The 21,113-nt window shown below is 40.5% G+C and overlaps 1 long non-coding RNA gene across 1 annotated transcript; it reads right to left on the reverse strand.

Annotated features, from left to right (window-relative positions):
* Positions 1-60: 60 nt before the first annotated feature.
* On the reverse strand, positions 61-21,111 carry LOC120122460. Its single transcript, XR_005516083.1, has 3 exons — positions 21,000-21,111; positions 629-912; positions 61-168 (listed from the first exon to the last, which is right to left on the reverse strand). It is a non-coding gene; the product is annotated as an uncharacterized LOC120122460 (long non-coding RNA).
* Between the last annotated feature and the right edge of the window lie 2 nt (positions 21,112-21,113).

Here is a 21,113-nt window from a genome sequence, read left to right on the forward strand (position 1 = left end):
TCAAAAAAAATTACAGGCTTTAATTAACTTCAATGATTTTGGGTAGTAAATTACCTCAAGGTAAGATGAACTCAATTCATAAGGAAGATGTTGATTGGAAGACTTGATATGGAATATGTCCAAGCTAGAATTCCGAATCTTTGATATTAATGACTCAACTTGCAGAACCTAGACATAAAATGGAAGAGAAGGTGGTTACCCAAGCCTCCAAGGTATTGGTTAATAGTTGCTTATAAGAAAACTCAATTCTTCTATGATATTGTTATCTAGAATACACACATCAGAGCAATTCTCACCTGAATATGATCAAACATTCAAGAATCAGGAAATAGGGCACAAACTTATCCCAAAAGCTACAGTTTCTAATAATTACTCTTATGAGAAACATGATGAAATTATGTCTGTCCAAATGAGTAGAACATACGTCTGATTAGTTATTGTACAAACAATAATCAACAAGAAGCATCACGAAAGGAAATACTAATGATGCCGAGAGTAACTGATCAAAGCTTCATCATATTGGGTGCATTCCAATGCCAAAAAGGTTAGTTTAGGTGCTTTTCTTAGCTACAACTACAACAAAATTGCAAAATAAAGTAGCAAACTGAAAATATAATTGGTAACTTACAAAGTAAACTTTACTCAAAAGGGGTTGCTAGCTTTCAAATTGCTCTCACAGTTCTTCTACAGAGAGACATGTTTCTTCAAATGCCTTGGTAAGCACTTCATCAGAAGTAATTTTAGAATCAAAGATTTCTTCAAGAATTATGGGCTTCAACAACTTTAATATCTCTTCTATTCTCTGGTAGTACTTCTGAACTGGTTCTCAGTTAATGTTCTCAAGAGAGGACAAATTGAAAAATAAAGAAATGTTTCTAAGAAGTTTTTCTAACAAAGACATTCCCGTATGATCTGCTTCAAAAAAAATATCAAGGAAGACCACAAGTGAGAAAGAGCAGCAGCGGGTGGAAAACTGAAATAATTATAGGTAACTACCATGCACAACATGAAACATATGAAACTATGATTTATTTGTCCAAAAGATATAATCAATTCATCGGGATTTAGTCACTTGTGAAATATAAAACAAATAAACTAATGTTACTGCTTTGAGGTGACAAGATTTAGGCAAAAATTTCATAAAGTATAAGGTTTTAAAAACTTTTGGAATCATTATGGTTTTCACCAACTCCAGCATGTCAGGAACTTCAAGGTAAAAATACCCTCTTAAAGTTCATGATACTATCCACCGACCATGTTAGCCAAGATTTTATCTAGGTTTATCATTTTATCTTCCCATTCTTGATTTTGTTTCAGAATTGGAGGGCAGGGGAGTCAGTTGTTTCCATGTAAAGGCCACCCTCCTATATGTGATGTGATCATGTCTAGCACCAACTTTCTTCATGACACACTCACATCATTGAAGATTCATCATGCTCAATATAAGGGAGTTATACCTTACTTTATATTATATTTACTCATTTATGCACTATATATTATTATGAGCATACATTTACATCTTAAACTATGCTTGAATAATCATATGTTATCATTCACTTGCAACTATATGATTTTCATGCATAACATATGTTTTCACATTTTTACTTAGCTTTATATTATGTTTACATATGTTTTAGATTCATTTATTATGTTTGCATATCATTTAGATATCATGGCAGCATGTATTCATTCATTCATTCATTAACTCATATCATGTTATTCTAGCTCATGTTATGTTTACATTAGCTCACTAACTTTAAATCCATGATTCTTTAGCTCATTTGCATGCATGCATCTATTTTCTAGCTCATATATGTTTTATTAAAGCTCATGAACGTCCTATGCCTTTTATCTAGCTTATATACATGTTATCTTAGCTTCTAGATGATCATTCATAGCTTATATCACTCAAACACCTCACGACAGCATGCATTTTACCTTAAATGAGCTCACACATTGCTTACTTGGTTTGTTTGTTAATTCCTATAGGTGAAACACAAAGCAAGGCATATTATGGTAGCTTGGTTAGCTAAAAGGATAAACATAGCAGCTCACACTAGCTCTTGAACGTTATGGCAGCTCATTTCATCACTTAAGGAGCTTTAACTTAGCTGGAGGAGCTAGCATGTAGCTGAACCTAGTTGGAGGAGAGCTTTGGACCAAATTGTTGAAAAGTGGACTAAAGGTAGTTGGAAGTAGCTGGGAGAGTAGCTGAGGAGCTGAGAAGACCAAAGCTAACTAGCTTGAGTTCATCAAGCTATAACTCACCTAGTTAGCTACCAAGACACTCACCTAGCTTACCTTGAAGCTAGTTCATCTCTAGGCTGCCCATGGACTTCAAGACATCATCATATGGTTGCAACCTCACCAAAGCCTTGCAAGAAGACCCATGTGCATTCAAGTAGGCTGCCATGTGCATCATTCAAGCACGTGCACTCCATGTGACATCAAATTGGCGCCAAAACACCAAGGGATGCTTCCTATTCGGCCAAAGACTCTTTCCTCTTCATTTTGGCGCCCAAATAACTTCCAAAGGCATTCAAAACATCCTTAGGCCGAACCAACACCTTACCATTCGGCCAAGAGCATGTATCTTCATTAAAATCATGTATTTTCATTTAAAAATCATGTATTTTCAAAGGGGTTTCATCCATAGCCGAACCATCATGTATCTATTCAACCTAAACCCTTTGAAAAACTATAAATATGCTAGTGCATTTCATTTGTAATGATCTCATCTCTTATATAAAATATACTCTTGTGAGTTATTTCTCTTCAAAGTTCTTTGTGAACTTTATCGATTAAGCAAGTATAATTTCTTATACTTGTGGCGTCATTCTTTCCAACTTGATTCCTAAATTCCTAGATTATTATCTAGTGGGTTGAAGACACTATCACCACCCCTCAAACAAGTTTGTGAAGACCGGGATTGTGCTCGTTAGCATTATTTCATCTTTGGCGAGTTTGAGATACAAATCAAAGCCATCTCCATTTCATCATTGCCACCATCAACAACATCCATTAATACCATCAATTCCGCAGCCATCTCTACCCTTTCTTTATTTCATTTCATTCTTATTATTTATTTTCATTACGTATATTACTATCCCCTTTATTAATTCCATTATTAATCATTCTTTTCTTATCTTATTTTACAGCCCAAACTTATAAATTCAAGGACATCAGTACTTGTCAATCCTAGATCGGGACACAATAAGGCTATCTACTCTATTCATCAAAGCGTGTAGATTCGCCTTACATCAAGCGGTAATTAGAGCATAGTTGGATTGACAACAAAAGTGTCATTGGTGTGCAAAGCAAAAAAGAAAAACAGAAGAAAAGGCTCTTACATCAAATTTGGAGTGCAAAAAGGAAAGAAAAAGACAAAAATAAGAATAAAAAAAAAATTCAAAAGAGAAAGCAAGCCAAGGAAAAGTGCTCTACCATTACAAGAACATCAAAGAGGCCATCTACACTATGAGTTCTTGAGAAAGGTTGCAGTAAGTGTTGTTTCTTGAATTGTAAGTCACCTCTTCCTTTTTCTATCCTTTCATTTTCCTTGTCTTCAACCATTTCTTTCTTTTAATACCTTTGAATCCTTTCTTCTACCTTTCCATTTTTTTTTCTACTCTTTGTACCCTAACCTATTTGCAGCCGACTGTCACGAAATTGGGCCTTTTCCCCACACTTTGGGCTATTTTGGCTATGTTGGGCCACATTTGGTCTTGGAGGTTGATAGAATAGTGTAGATTATTCTAGAACACTCAAGACTTGTACATATTCTAGAAGCATTCTAGAGTCTTCCATGTTAGGTAGGAAATAATGGAGAATTCTAGAGAATCTCTCCCTACCGTAGGATCAAATCAATCTCCACTGTCCATTGAGGAGGTGGGATGCTATAAATAGGTGTAGAATCCTCATTTGTAAATCATCCAAGAGTTGTAAGCATTTAAGCATTCAACAAGCTTTCTCTCTAAGTTCTTTCCTTTCTTCTTTGTTTCCTTGCCAATCCTTTCTCTAGCACGAGTTCGAGTGAGGCTGACTTAGCTATCGCGAGGGGCGAAAAGGAGCTAAGGCCGCACGAGGCTTATTGAGCGATTAAGTCCGTGACAGTTGGTATCAGAGCCAGGTTAGGCGTCAATATCGTGCACGTGTATTGTAGGAATGGCCGGAAATTCGAACGAGTCGACTGTTGCTGAGGAACGTGGAAGAGAAGCTGCACCCAACAACAAGAATAAGAAGAGGGACCAAAGTAAGGCTCGCGAGAGCGCTTCCATAGAACCGATGGTGGCAGAGTTTGGCGAGAAGCTGGAGAGGGTCCAGCACGACTTCAAGACGTTGGAGGATCATGTCTTGGAGCAAGTTGACACACTCAAAGGAAATGCCGAAGAGACCAACAACGAGGTGGAAGCTCGGTTCATACAACTAGAGGATATGATCCAAGCCGTCCGTGAAAGCATCGAGGGGATGCGGGAGGACTTGACGCTCTGCAAGAGAGCCGCCGTTAGCGGGGGTGCTAACCATGTCTCCACCCCGAGGGTCGAGTGCCCCAAGCCGCAAGGGTTTAACGGGACAAGGGACGCCAAGGAAGTCGAAAACTACCTATGGCGGCTGGAGCAATACTTTGAGGGAATCGGCCTTAACGACGAGGCCGCCAAGGTAAAGACCGCTGCCTTATATCTTTCCGATACTGCTATGTTATGGTGGCGTAGGAAACATGCCGACATTGAGCGAGGAGCTTGTCGGGTAGATACGTGGGATGAGTTCAAGAAAGAACTCAAGAAGCACTTCTATCCTGAGAATGTGGTCTACGAGGCTCGCAAGAAATTGCGGGAGTTGAAGCAACGGGGTATTATGCGGGACTATGTGAAAGAATTCACAACCCTTATGCTTCAAATTCCCAATATGTCCGAAGAAGATCTCTTGTTCTACTTCATTGACGGACTACAAGGATGGGCCAAGCAAGAGATGCACCGTCGGGACATTAAAACGGTTGATGAGGCCATTGCCATCGCCGAGTCACTCGTCGACTTCCAACCCTGCTCCCACACCAATGCAACGAAAAATAAAGATAAGTATCCAGCCAAAGGTGGGGGAGAACGGCGGGAGAATTACCAAGGCAACCGAGACCGAGATCACCGAAGGCCACAAGCTAAAGAGGGAGATCGTGATCGACGTCCGGGGCGAAGGGACTATGAAGAGAAGAAAAAGGCCTTCGTTCCCAAAGGAGGATGTTTCTTGTGTAAAGGACCGCATCCGATGAGTAGCTGTCCCAAACTTGGTTCATTGTCTGCCATCGTCGATCGTCAAGACACAGAGTCTCAAGCCGAGATGGGGTCACTCCAAGTTCTAAACGCCTTGAAGGCCAAGCCATTGACACCAACATCGAGTAATGGGCTCATGTATGTAGAAGTGGTGATCAACGAGAAGCCGACAAGAGCCATGGTGGACACAGGAGCTACCCACAATTTCGTGTCTAAAGACGAAGCCAACCGTTTGGGCCTAAAGTACACTGGGAGCACAGGATGGCTCAAGACGGTAAACACACAAGCTGTACCACTCCATGGCGTGGCACGAGGGGTCGAGCTACGCTTAGGCACTTGGAAGGGCCAAGTGAACTTTTCTGTCATTCCCATGGATGACTTTAAGGTCGTTTTGGGGTTAGACTTTCTCCGACAGGTAACCGCTATCCCTATGCCCTCCTTTAGTTCTGTTTGCATCTTGGAGAAAGGGTCTCCTTGCATGATCCCCACGGTCGAGGCACCGAAAGAGCAAGGTCGAGATGCCACACAACTCTCGGCCATACAACTTGGTAAAGGCATCAAGAAAGGGGACATTACTTATTTGGCCATGCTAAAGGAAGATGACGAGATCGAGAAAACGGATGACCTACCATTGATCATCCGTGAAGTCTTAGAGGAGAACAAGGACGTGATGCCGCCCGAGTTACCAAATAAACTTCCACCGAGGCGTGAGGTGGATCACAAGATCGAGTTGGAACCCGGTGCCAAGCCGCCTGCCCTGGCACCCTACCGAATGGCCCCACCCGAACTTGAGGAACTTCGAAAGCAACTCAAGGAGCTAGTCGATATGGGAATGATTCGACCTTCGAAGGCACCGTATGGCGCACCGGTACTCTTCCAAAAGAAGCACGATGGGTCATTGCGCATGTGCGTCGATTATCGAGCACTTAACAAGGTAACCATTAAAAATCGCTACCCGATCCCTTTGATTGCCGATTTATTTGACAGACTTGGAGGAGCCAAGGTGTACACAAAGATGGACTTGCAAAAGGGCTACTACCAAGTTCGAATAGCAGAAGGCGACGAGCCAAAGACCGCATGCATCACCCGATACGGATCGTACGAGTGGTTAGTCATGCCCTTTGGTCTAACCAATGCACCGGCGACGTTTTGCACGCTCATGAACAAGCTCTTCCAACCGTACTTGGACCAGTTCATGGTGGTGTACTTGGACGATATCGTGGTATACAGTAACTCCATCAGAGAACATGTAGACCACTTGAGGATTGTGTTCAAGATACTTCGAGAAAACGAGCTGTACGTCAAGAAGGAAAAGTGCACGTTTGCCACCGAGGAGGTACACTTCCTTGGGCATGTAATCGGCCACGGGAAGCTATTAATGGACAGGAACAAAATCAAGGCCATAACCGAGTGGGAACCGCCGACCAAGGTAAGTGAGATGAGGTCCTTCCTTGGTCTAGTAAATTATTATCGCCGGTTTATACAGGGTTACTCGGCGCGAGCATCACCATTAACGGACCTACTCAAGAAGGGGAAGGCATGGGAGTGGTCCGAACAATGTCAAAAGGCCTTTGAGAACCTGAAGGCAGCAGTTAGCCAAGAACCTGTCTTGGCCTTACCCGACTTTACCATGCCGTTCGAGGTGCATACCGATGCATCCGACTTCGCTATCGGGGGAGTATTAATGCAAGAGGGACATCCGATAGCATTTGAGAGCCGCAAGCTGAATGACACCGAGAGGCGGTACACAGTGCAAGAGAAGGAGATGACAGCCATCATCCATTGCTTGCGGGTATGGAGACATTACTTACTCGGTGCGCACTTCACCATCAAGACCGACAACGTGGCGACGAGTTACTTTCAGACCCAGAAGAAGCTATCACCAAAACAAGCTAGGTGGCAAGACTTCCTAGCCGAGTTCGACTACACGTTGGAATATAAGCCGGGCAAAGCCAACGTTGTAGCCGATGCCTTAAGTCGAAAGGCGGAGCTCGCCGCGATCTCTTTAGCCAAGGGAACCGTGTTGGAACGCATCAAGGAGGGCCTTGAGCAAGATCCAATGGCAAGAGAATTAGTAAAGCTGGCTAGCGATGGCAAAACCCAACGGTTTTGGGTAGAGGACGGTCTACTCTACACCAAGGGACGACGAATCTATGTTCCAAAGTGGGATAATTTAAGGCGAGATCTTGTCAAAGAGTGTCACGACACCAAGTGGGCTGGTCATCCGGGTCAAAAGCGCACTATGGCATTGCTAGAGACGGCTTACTTTTGGCCCCATATGAAGGATAGCGTGGAGCTTTACGTGAAGACTTGTCTTGTGTGCCAACAAGACAAAGTGGAGAACCGACAGCCGACGGGATTACTGGAACCTTTACCAGTTCCCCAAAGACCTTGGGATGCGATCACCTTAGATTTCATTAGTGCATTACCCAAGTCCGAGGGATACGGTTCGATCATGGTCGTCGTGGACCGATTTTCTAAGTATGGGACTTTCATACCATGCCCCAAGGATTGCACTGCGGAGGAGGCCGCGCGAGCATTCTTCAAGAATGTCGTAAAGTATTGGGGCCTACCAAGGAGCATCATCAGTGATCGAGACCCTCGATTTACCGGACGCCTTTGGACGGAATTGTTCAAGCTCCTTGGCACCGAGTTAAATTTCTCCACAAGCTTTCACCCTCAAACTGATGGGCAAACCGAACGGGTGAACTCCTTGTTGGAGTGTTATTTGCGGCACTTTGTGAGTGCTAACCAGCGAGATTGGGCTAAATTGCTAGACGTCGCCCAATTCTCTTATAACTTGCAGCGAAGTGAAGCCACAGGCCGGAGTCCGTTCGAGCTTGCGACCGGACAACAACCGCTCACGCCGCACACATTGACAATGCCACTTGACGAGGGTAAGAGTCCCGGGGCCGCCAAGATGGCTAAGTCATGGGAGGAGAACGCCGACATCGCCCGCGCATGTCTAGAGAAAGCACGAAAGAAGATGAAGAAATGGGCGGACGAGAAGAGGCGACATCGAGAGTTCTCCGTTGGAGACCTAGTCTTTGTGAAGCTTTTGCCACAACAATTCAAAGCCCTCCGAAGCGTTCACAAAGGACTAATACGGAGATACGAGGGACCATTCCAAGTACTTGCCAAGGTGGGAAAAGTGTCTTATCGCTTAGACTTGCCAAGTACACTTAAGATTCATCCGGTCTTCCATGTAAGTATGCTCAAGCCATATCATGCCGACAAGGAAGACCCAAGCCGAGGGTATTCGCATCGAGCACCTCCCGTAGTAACCAAGTCTTATGACAAAGAGGTGGAAACGGTGCTCACAAGCAGGACGGTCCGCAAGAGAGGAGTCCCACCGCGTACCGAGTATTTAATCAAGTGGAAAGGGCTACCAGAGTCCGAGGCAACATGGGAGCTAGCTGAAGACTTGTGGCAGTTCGAAGAACATCTCAAAGCGTACGAGGCGACGAGGACGACGCCAGAATAGGTGGGGGAGAATGTCACGAAATTGGGCCTTTTCCCCACACTTTGGGCTATTTTGGCTATGTTGGGCCACATTTGGTCTTGGAGGTTGATAGAATAGTGTAGATTATTCTAGAACACTCAAGACTTGTACATATTCTAGAAGCATTCTAGAGTCTTCCATGTTAGGTAGGAAATAATGGAGAATTCTAGAGAATCTCTCCCTACCGTAGGATCAAATCAATCTCCACTGTCCATTGAGGAGGTGGGATGCTATAAATAGGTGTAGAATCCTCATTTGTAAATCATCCAAGAGTTGTAAGCATTCAAGCATTCAACAAGCTTTCTCTCTAAGTTCTTTCCTTTCTTCTTTGTTTCCTTGCCAATCCTTTCTCTAGCACGAGTTCGAGTGAGGCTGACTTAGCTATCGCGAGGGGCGAAAAGGAGCTAAGGCCGCACGAGGCTTATTGAGCGATTAAGTCCGTGACACGACGCACACAAGGAAAGAATTAACTTGTTATAATCTTGAGTAAGTTCCTCAAAGGACTTAACAAGAGAAATTGAGTGCAAAAAGGCTATTGAGAGAGTGAGATCAGAAGGAGAATTGTTAAAAGACAAACTATATTCCCGAGAGTAAACACGAATGTTTAGTGGAGTGATCTCTTAATTTTCTTTGGAGTGAAGATTGTGAGGCTTTGAGAGCGTGCTGGTTAGGTTTTAATTTTATTCTTTCTTTCTACTAACAATGTCTTATGATCTTTCATCATTCCAAACATTGGAGAATGAACAGCAAAGAACAAACACATTTCACACTCGTTGCCATGTAAATGGTAAAGTGTGTCTTGTATTTATTGACAGAGGAAGTTGTACAAACATTGCAAGTACATACATGGTGAACAAATTGGGGCTTGCAACGATTAAACATTCCAGCCCATATGAATTGCAATGGTTGAACAATGAGGAAGAGATGAAGGTCACTGAACAAGTACTTGTGCCATTTTCAATCGGAAGATACAAAGACGAGATTCTATGTGATGTGGTGCCTATGAGTACGAGTCATTTATTTTGGGGTAGGCCATGGCAATTTGACAAACGGACTGTCCATGATGGATTCACAAATCGGTACTCAATCATCCATAATGAAAGAAAATTCATTTTGACTCCATTATCTCCTAGCCGAGTGAGTGAAGATCAAACTCATTTGAAAATGAGAATTGAAGCAATGAAAAGGCAACTTAAAAATAATGCAACTGAAGGAGAACATTTGGAGGAAGATTCAAATGAAGAAAAGCTTTTTGAAGTTGAACAAAAGAGAATTGATGTAGAAAATGTTGGAGTTGAAAATGAGAATAATGAATTTGGAGAAAAAGAGGAGAGTGAAGAACAACTTTTATCTAACCTTTCTTCTCCTATCATTCCTTTTGTTTTGCAGGACCATTCAAGGGACATATCTTTTCAAGGAGATAAATCAAGAATCATGGCTTTTGGAGGACTAAAAGATGTGACTTTTGGTGATCCACAAAACATGTCTCTTGATATTTCAAAAGAAGTGTCACTTGAAATGCCAAGAGTAACAGCCGTTGACATTCCAAATACACTACACATATTGAAGGGATTTCAACAACCAATGGAGTTCTTCCTCATTAAGCAACCAACTCCCATTAAACATCCACTTGGTTTGATTTTTCCATTCATTTTGTTTATAATTTCTCATATTCTAACTTTGATTTAATTTGCAGGAAATCAATTCATATACATGGGATTATCCTACCCAACATTGATGCATCAAGCATGAAGGATGATTCAAAGGACACAACTTGTCATATGGAGGAACCAAGAGGCATGATCCATGGAAGCTTAAGAGAATTATCTTTTCAAGTGCCAAAAGCTATAACTTTTTATTCAATGGACATGACTTTTGAAGAACCAAACAATATGTCTTTTGGGTACCAAGAGATATGATCATTAAAGATAATATGTCTTCAAAGGACATGACTCTTGACCATCCAACAAACATAGAAAGGGAGTACTTCTTTCACTTATTTATCATTAATCATTCTCTTACTTATGAGATTCCTTTCCTTTTTCAGGTCATGGACATTCAAGGAACTTATTCAAGGGATGTGATTTTTGATAAAGATCAGTTCATAAAGATGACCGATGAATGGGTGAACGATTTGGAGAAGTCACCATTCGATTTGAGGACAAATCGTCCAAAAGAAGGGGAGGATGATGTGATCATGTCTAGCACCAACTTTCTTCATTACACACTCACATCATTGAAGATTCATCATGCTCAATATAAGGGAGTTATACCTTACTTTATATTATATTTACTCATTTATGCACTATATATTATTATGAGCATACATTTACATCTTAAACTATGCTTGAATAATCATATGTTATCATTCACTTTCAACTATATGATTTTCATGCATAACATATGTTTTCACATCTTTACTTAGTTTTATATTATGTTTACATATGTTTTAGATTCATTTATTATGTTTGCATATCATTTAGATATCATGGCAACATGTATTCATTCATTCATTAACTCATGTCATGTTATTCTAGCTCATGTTATGTTTACATTAGCTCACTAACTTTAAATCCATGATTCTTTAGCTCATTTGCATGCATGCATCTATTTTCTAGCTCATATATGTTTTATTAAAGCTCATGAACGTCCTATGCCTTTTATCTAGCTTATATACATGTTATCTTAGCTTCTAGATGATCATTCATAGCTTATATCACTCAAACACCTCACGACAACATGCATTTTACCTTAAATGAGCTCACACATTGCTTACTTGGTTTGTTTGTTAATTCCTATAGGTGAAACACAAAGCAAGGCATATTATGGTAGCTTGGTTAGCTAAAAGGATAAACATAGCAGCTCACACTAGCTCTTGAACGTTATGGCAGCTCATTTCATCACTTAAGGAGCTTTAACTTAGCTGGAGGAGCTAGCATGTAGCTGAACCTAGTTGGAGAGCTTTGGACCAAATTGTTGAAAAGTGGACTAAAGGTAGTTGAAAGTAGCTGGGAGAGTAGCTGAGGAGCTGAGAAGACCAAAGCTAACTAGCTTGAGTTCATCAAGCTATAACTCACCTAGTTAGCTACCAAGACACTCACCTAGCTTACCTTGAAGCTAGTTCATCTCTAGGCTGCCCATGGACTTCAAGACATCATCATATGGTTGCAACCTCACCAAAGCCTTGCAAGAAGACCCGTGTGCATTCAAGTAGGCTGCCATGTGCATCATTCAAGCATGTGAACTCCATGTGACATCAAATTGGCGCCAAAACACCAAGGGATGCTTCATATTCGGCCAAAGACTCTTTCCTCTTCATTTTGGCGCCCAAATAACTTCCAAAGGCATTCAAAACATCCTTAGGCCGAACCAACACCTTACCATTCGGCCAAGAGCATGTATTTTCATTAAAATCATGCATTTTCATTTTAAAATCATGTATTTTCAAAGGGGTTTCATCCATAGCCGAACCATCATGTATCTATTCGACCTAAACCCTTTGAAAAACTATAAATAGGCTAGTGCATTTCATTTGTAATGATCTCATCTCTTATATAAAATATACCCTTGTGAGTTATTTCTCTTCAAAGTTCTTTGTGAACTTTATCGATTAAGCAAGTATAATTTTTTATACTTGTGGCGTCATTCTTTTCAACTTGATTCCTAAATTCCTAGATTATTACCTAGTGGGTTGAAGACACTATTACCACCCCTCAAACAAGTTTGTGAAGATCGGGATTGTGCTCGTTAGCATTATTTCATCTTTGGCGAGTTTGAGATACAAATCAACACCATCTCCATTTCATCATTGCCACCATCAACAACATCCATTAATACCATCAATTCCGCAGCCATCTCTATCCTTTCTTTATTTCATTTCATTCTTATTATTTATTTTCATTACTTATATTATTATCCCCTTTATTAATTCCATTATTAATCATTCTTTTCTTATCTTATTTTGCAGCCCAAACTTATAAATTCAAGGACATCAGTACTTGTCAATCCTAGATCGGGACACAATAAGGCTATCTACTCTATTCATCAAAGCGTGTAGATTCGCCTTACATCAATATGTCTATTCATTTTCAGAAAAGGAGAGGAAAGAAAATGCAAAGAGACATCTCAGTATCATCATTGAGCATATAAGAAAGGAAAGAAAGGGTAGAGAAACAAAAGAAAGAGTGAAAGGAAATGAGACTCAATAAACCTCCAATAAAAATCTGCATATATTTGTTCAAGTATAAATCATGGAATGAAAGAATTGGAGAATGCTTTTAGCCAATTATCACTGATTGACAATGTATTAGGATGGATCCCTCTCAATGAATTGCACTGGATGTGATTAAGCTCTTACCAGATTTACTAGTAGACTGTAATTTGGGAGACATTGGATGGTTGCTTCTCTTTTTTTTTTTTGATAGAATAAGGCCTCATTAAAACCCCCCCTTCTTATCCTCCATGTTACAAACATAACATGAAGGACATTAAAAGGAGGGAAAGAGTGCCTCTAACTTTTATTAATAGGAACAATAATACACCTCCACATCTCTACAACAACAACTTCTTACACAACAAAACAACCATAATTCTGAAAGCATAAAACACCCTAATACACTTTTAATAGTAACAACCAAGACAACACCTTAACAGTTACACAACTAAAATCAGCCTATGCCAGCTTTGGCTAATTCATCAGCTTCCCAATTAGCTGCTCTCGAGATATGCCTTGTGATAATACCCTTCATCTCCACAGTAGAAGCTATATCCGTTACCAAGGATTGAAACAAAGTAGAACTAAGGATCGGATTATTAATCCACTTCAGAGCATTTGAAGAGTCTGATTCCAAAATAAACCTCTGTTTTGAATAGAAATCAGTTTCAACTTCCTCAATAAGAATCAACCCTCTTTTAATAGCCAAAAGCTCCGCGAGCAGAGGAGGACCTCCCCCAACCTTCTCTGAAAAAGACCCAAGCACCAACCCGCTGCCATCCCTAATCAAGCCACCTATACCACCCTTATCCCAATCTTTAACCATTACACCATCAACGTTTACTTTTAAAAACCCTTCCGGAGGAGGACTCCACCTGGAAGAAGGAAGATTCTTCTTATGCGAATTGCCCAGTTGATCTGCAAGTTTTAAATCACCCATCAAAGAATCGAAATGAAAGTGAACATCCTTAACTGATGTTTCAAACCAAGAAACAGTTCTGAAACGTGTAATGAAGAACAACAACACTGGATCAACCTTCCCATTCTGAAAAATCACTTCATTCCTACATTTCCAAACAGACCACAATACTGCTCTTGGAATAAACTTCCATATGTGAGATCGTGGCACTAGATCATCCCAGGCCATAAAGAAATCCATCAACGAACCAGGAACCACAAAGAAAACATTCCATAAATTTAAAAACTTAGCCCACAAGGCCCATACCACTTCGCAGTGAAGAAACAAATGAGCGACCGACTCATTAAACTTCCTGCACATAGGGCAGACAGAGTCTTCAACCCCAGTTACTCCTCTCTTCAGCAGTTCCTCTTTCACCGCTACTCTATGATGAACAAGTTGCCAAACGAAAGATTCCACACGAGGTGGAGCTATTCCTTTCCAAATATATCTTTCCCAATTGCTTTCTAATTCAACATTACCTTTTCTATCAAAATAAGCATTCACACATGATTTTGCTGTAAACAATTCCTCTCCATTTCCCAACCAAATCCAACAATCTTCCTCAATTAGGGACAAAGAAGAGTTGTTCAACAGAGAAATAATTTGCAGCCACTGTTCAACCTCCCAATCTACCAAATTCCTTCTCGTTTGAATATCTCACCCGCATCAGAATGCAATCTGAATTCTGCAACCTTACCCTCTTTATTATTCGAAAGAGCAAATAACCTTGGAAACCTATCTTTAAGAGGAACCGAACCCAACCAAACATCATGCCAAAACTTAACTGTTTCTCCATTTCCTGCTCTAACACACAAATTTCTCCTAAAACAGTCCCCAAATGCATCACATGAGAAGAAATTCTTAACAATTCCTCTCCAAATCCAAGAAGTACGAGCTGTCCAAGAATTCCGAATCATCAAAGAATTAGGATCCAAATTGTAGACACAGCATAAAACAGATTTCCACCAAGAGTTTTTCTCTGCAGCAAATTTCCACACCCATTTCTCCAAAAGAGCCCTGTTTAATAACAACAGATTCGGGATCCCTAAACCCCCCAACTTCTTAGGCTTACACACCAAATCCCACTTAATCCAATGAATGTTCTTTTTCTCTGATGCTCCCCCCCATAAAAACGATGCCATGATAGAGTTTAATTTGTTGAGAACGCTACTAGGGATTCGAAAAATAGAAAGGTAGTATATTGGAAGAGAGCACAAAACAGATTTGACCAAGACAGCCCTTCCAGCCAGAGATAAAGACTTGGCCTTCCAACCAGCCAAACTCTTATAAAATTTTTGAACTACCGATTCCCACATGGAAAAGGAATTCCTCTTGGCCCCCAATAGAAGACCTAAATACTCCGACGGAAAACTCCCTTTACACACCCTATTTCCTTTGCCCATGAAACTAACTCCTCTCCCACGTTAATTCCAAAAATTCTACTCTTGGACAAATTCAACTTCAAACCCACCAGCAGTTCATAAATTAGAAGCACCCTCCTAATATTCACCAAGTCCTAGAAGCCTTACTAAAAATTATTAAGTCATCCGCGAATTACAAATGAGATAGCATGAAAGAACGATAATTAAAGCCTAATTGAAAACCCGAGAAAAGCCCCTTGTTCACTGCTTTCACCAACATTAAATGTAGCAATTCCCCTCCCAAATTAAACAACAAAGGGGATAACGAGCAGCCCTGCCTTAGACCTCTAGTAATGTTGATTTTCTCCGTAGGAGTGCCATTTACCAAGACTGAAATAGAAGCTGTTGAAACACATTTATACATCCAAGAACTCCATCTAGCTCCAAATCCCATTTTACTCATTATTTTCAACAAAATCTTCCAATCAACCGAATCAAAAGCTCTTTTGAAGTCCACCTTAAAGACAACTCCCTTCAATCCTTTTTTCCTCCAGCAATCAATGCCTTCATTTGCTATAAACGCACAATCTAAAATATGTCTCCCCGGAATAAATGCGAATTGTGATGGACTAATAACATCATTAATACACAAGCTTAACCTTCTAGCTAGAACTTTTGAAAGAATTTTGTAGAAACCCCCAACAAGACTAATAGGCCTAAAATCTTCAAGCCCCTCCGAATTGTCCCTCTTTGGAATAAGAGAGAGGAAAGAGTGGTTTGTTTCTATGTCCCATTTCTTACCCTCATAAAATTCCTTAAAAAACAGCAGCAAAACTTCCTTCAGATTTGGCCAAAACTTCTTAAAAAAGCCTAAATTCAGTCAATCAGGACCAGGTGCTTTGTTACTATCCGAATTAGCGATTACACCCCAAATTTCCTCTTCGGAGAAAGGCTTCTCGAGGGCCATACTCTGCTATTCCGAATGCTTTAAAAAATCCAAGTCCAGTTCTTCAACTTCCAATGTATTATCTTGGTTTAACAACCCCTTGAAAAAGTGAACCACCGAATCTTTAATTAGATTTGGATCTGAAATGTCTTCATTATCAACTTTGATGGATTTGATGTTATTTCTCCTCCCTCTACCTCTTGCACACTGATGGAAAAATCTGGTGTTTTTATCCCCATTCAAATTCCACTTCAATCTTGACTTTTGAAACCAAATCAGTTCGTCTTTTTTATACAAGTCCCACAGCTATTTCTTTGCTACCACTAGGTTCTTCATAGACACCAGGGAGAGACCTTGCTGCAAATTAAGTTCCATCACCTGAATTTCTTTTTCCAACCTATTTATTTTCCCAGGAATCTCAAGATAGCCCTTCCCAGACCATTTCTTCACTGCTCCTTGCACTCCTTTTAGTACACTAGAGATTGGTTGCCTATTCTCCACATCACAAAGCTTGACAAGTTCTCCTTCCATCATCTTACAAAACTCATCCTCTTCCAAGACATAATTAAACAATTTGAAAGGTTTAGGGCCCCAATTCCAGCCCCTATTTTCCAGCAAGATGTTGTTATGGTCAGAAACAGACCTTTCAAGGAGTCTTTGAGAGATCATAGGAAACAAAGATAAAAAAATTTGGTCCACTAGGAATCGATCTAGCCGCTCATAAGTTGGGATATCTCTATTGTTGCACCATGTAAATCTGCCTCCAACCATAGGCAAATCCAGAAGATTAGCTTTGCTCACAAAATCTTTGAAAGCAAACATTGTAGCTAAGTTAACTGCACCTCCGATCTTCTCTTCCTGTGACATTACCACATTGAAATCTCCTCCTAGACACATTGGACAGTCTATATTCTCTAAGAATGATAACAGCTCCCCAAAAAATGCCTCCTTTTCTGAATCAACACTAGGACCATACACATTTATGAACCAACATGCTCCTTGTGCCTCATCAATAATACCTTTAACTGCTACATATCTCCTATGGATGACCTCCTCTATAACCTTACACTCTACCTCATTCCACAAAGTAATCAAACCTCCAGCAGAACCTTCAGATGCTGAAATTACCGATGCTGTCAACAAATTACCTCCCATTTTCCTCACAACCGACGGGGTCAACACTTCCTTTTTCGATTCCTGAATGAAAAAAATTAAAGGCTTTATCTTATCAACAATCCTCCTTACAGCTCTAGCCTTTATCCTCCTACCCAAACCTCTAACATTCCAAGTCAATAAATTCCAACTAATCATCTATATCCTATCAAAACCTTGTAAACCATCACCCCTTAATTTCCCCCATATACTCCTATCTCCTTAATCAGTGGAATTGCTCTGTTCATAAAAGCTTTTTTTCCCCCTCTAAATGTGACCCCCAACAATTTACTAACATTCCAGCTCTTTAATGCCTCTGTCCCCTCCTCCTCCTCATTGCTATTTACATAATCCAAACTTGTACCTAAACAGCTCCTAGTTCCCCTTGACCTAGATCTTGAATAAACATGTTTGTATATGCCCCTTCTCAATTTACTCCCATATACAGTCCCCGAATTCCTTTTGGAGGTCAGGGAAACAGATCCCACTTGCACAGAAGTTTGCCCTTGCATAACATTATTTTCTGTTATTTCGAAACAGTCACCCTTGCTTAGACTCTCCTCCTCTTGCTCCAGCCCACTCCTGAAATTTAAAACCGGGCCCCTAATAGGCCCATTTTCGCAGTCAACTATATCATGCTCTCTAAGGACATCTCCCTAACTTTTCTCATTTTCTCTCCCCTCATTAATTTCTTCTGACTTATCCCGCTGTGTAGAGACATCACCTACTTCTGTCACTTCTTTGCACAAGTCAATTGTATTTTCCCTTCCTATGTTTAAATTCAAACCTCCCTCGGTAGTTGTGTTTTTGCCATGTTGAGAACTTCTAACCCCATACTCAATCCTATTTTTGGTTACTGACAACTCCTGAACTGCCTCCTGCTCTTCTTGCCGAATCTGTACGTCTTCATTGTTCCATTCCGAAGAGCTTTCCTCCCATGGATTCTCTGCAGCTTCTTCTATCTCCATATCTGATAATTCTGGGAAAAATTCCTCAGCACCATCAACTTTAATTTTAATCATGAATTTTCTCCCATACGTAGTGATGATGGTTTGATTTGGAATGTCAAAAGGACTCTCAACCCTTAGTAGCAACTGCGCCACTCTGCAATCCACTCTATGCGCAGTTTGATCTTGGATTTTTACAACCTTACCCCATTTGGATGCTAAGCTAGTAAAGAACGGGACCGACCAACAATTTAATGGGACACCAATTATTGAAATCGCACAATAAGCTAATGGGTACCCCCCTCCTCTACCACCGGCTCCAATATATCAAACCAGAACGTTAAAGCTTCCCATTTTTCTTCCATTGCAATTCTTCTCTCATCAACCGACTGAAACACCACCAGACACGCATTCTTCGCACATCCCCACCTTATCACCTTAACTTTGAAGCCCTCATTTCGTAAGGCTTTCTGCACAAATTCTACTTCAAAAATATCTTTGCAAATGCCAGTAAGTGAAGATTTCAACCATAATCTCTCTTCCATCGGAATAAAGACATCCAAAGATTTCTTCTCTTCCTGTGTATTCTTTTGACTGTTTACTTGATGACCTCCTGAAACTTTTTTCACCCCAACCACAATGTCTCTATAAGTTTTTCCATCATTGAACTTGTTCATTCGTTCCATTTTCTCATTCACTTGCGCTGAAGAAGCCATTCGACTGCCCTTCCACTCTCCTTTTTCTACCCTTTTGAAGCCCTCCTCAGTATTCCCTTGACGATTCTTCATCCCAGCTAACTTGTCATATTTAGCTACTGAAACAGAAATTATCTTCCCATCAATCCTGACATTGTTCATTTTCTCCACCGCATTGCACAGATCCTTCTTGCTAGAAAAATGGACAAATGCAAACGTACAATCCTTGTATTTTGGTCTGTTATTAATAAAAGGAATAAACACCCTAATAACTTTTCCATGATAACTAAAAAGTTCCCCTAATGTTCTTCTGCTCACTCTTCTACTAAGATAATCAACGAACGCAGACCAAGTACCCCCTCCATGAACCTCTCCGTCTTTGCCTTCAGAATATCTGCTCTCTCGCTCTCTCCATCGCTTAATATATGGCAATACACTTGGGCACACCAAAGATTTTAGACTAGGTTTCACTAGAATCTAGATATGAACTCAATCCAACTGATCCTAACACGGATGCTATATGACCCGTTCCATGCTTAGAAGGCTTATTGCAAGAGGACTATTGAATTGTAATGTCACTCTCTTTGGATGGTTGCTTCTAGAATTTAGAAAGCTATTTGAATCCTTTGGCAAGCCAGAAGTTGCACGCACAAGAAGTGGATCGGGCTAATTCATACTCGACTTCATCAGATCAGGCAACTTCACATTGTTTGACTCACACCAGTTTGTAATTAGTGCCTTAACAGTGTAATTAGGTATAAGATTGGGATGAGTCAACTTCTGTCGTGTCTTGGAGCACATAGTGAGCCCAAGATCAATCCATTTTTTGATGAAAGCATGCTCATAGGTTTTTCTTGATGCCACAATCACTGGCTCAGTCATTAGCTCTAGCGAAATGGGGCAGATGAAATCAGAAGGTATGAGAACAGGGCTGCTGGTCTGAGACTGTTTTACTAAGACAATGCGATGATGCATGCGAGTTACAAGAGTAATAAGTTTATCAATATACTAAACTTCTGCAGTTTTATCAGCTTGATCAGCATACTCCTTCAACTTTTCAAGGGCCACAGCCTCTATCAGAATCTCCTGATTTGAATTCAAGCTCAATCTCTCAGCAATTATCACTAATATTTCTGCCCTTGGTCCAGAGTTATCCAATCGATCCTTTATGGCTTCCTCAATGATGGACGATGTTTGTTCATCTCCCACTTGCTTAATTTTCTTCAAGTAGTGTTGTGATCAATCATACCAATTGACATCCTGAAATGGGGATACCTCTTCAAATCAAATCAAAATGATATCTATATTTTCTCACAGCCTAAAACTTTATAGGTTAGATGTCATTGACCCTCCAAAACATGACTTCTCATCTCAATAAATTCCTTTGGTTGCCATAGAAAGAATATGATAGTTATACTTCAAAAAACAATTACAGGCTTTCATTAACTTCAATGATTTTGGGTAGTAAATTACCTCAAGGGAAGATGAACTCAATTCATAAGGAAGATGTTGATTGGAAGACTTAAAATGGAATATGTCCAAGCTAGAATTCTGAATCTTTGATATTAATGACTCAACTTGCAGAAACTAGACATAAAATGGAAGAGAATGTGGTTACCCAAGCCTCCAAGGTATTGGCTAATAATTGCTTATAAGAAAATTCAATTCTTCTATGATATTGTTATCTAGGATACACACATCAGAGCAATTCTGTCATGATCATGAGATATTCATTAATCGGAGAAGACGGAGGAGAAGACGGAGGAGAATTAGGGAAATTGGAAATAGGGTTAGGGATTTCAATTAAGGGGAGGGGTGTTGCCAGCAGTGAAGGAAGTCACGCCAACAGCACCAACAACACCTGCAAGGGAATCTAACTGTTTGGACAACTGTATTGCCAGCTGGTAAATGGGTTGTTACAATGTAAATATATAAGCAATGTACTAGGTAAGGCTTACGGTATGATTGGAATGAATGAAAACTCAGTCTTCTTGAAATCCCTTTCTCCTCTCCTTTAATCTCCCTTCCTCTATTTCCTTCGATTGTTCTTCTTCTTTCGTAGGGTCATAACA

The sequence above is a fragment of the Hibiscus syriacus genome, unplaced genomic scaffold (genome assembly GCF_006381635.1).
Source record: "Hibiscus syriacus cultivar Baekdansim isolate YM2019G1 unplaced genomic scaffold, ASM638163v2 tig00110387_pilon, whole genome shotgun sequence".
Taxonomy (NCBI): domain Eukaryota; kingdom Viridiplantae; phylum Streptophyta; class Magnoliopsida; order Malvales; family Malvaceae; genus Hibiscus; species Hibiscus syriacus.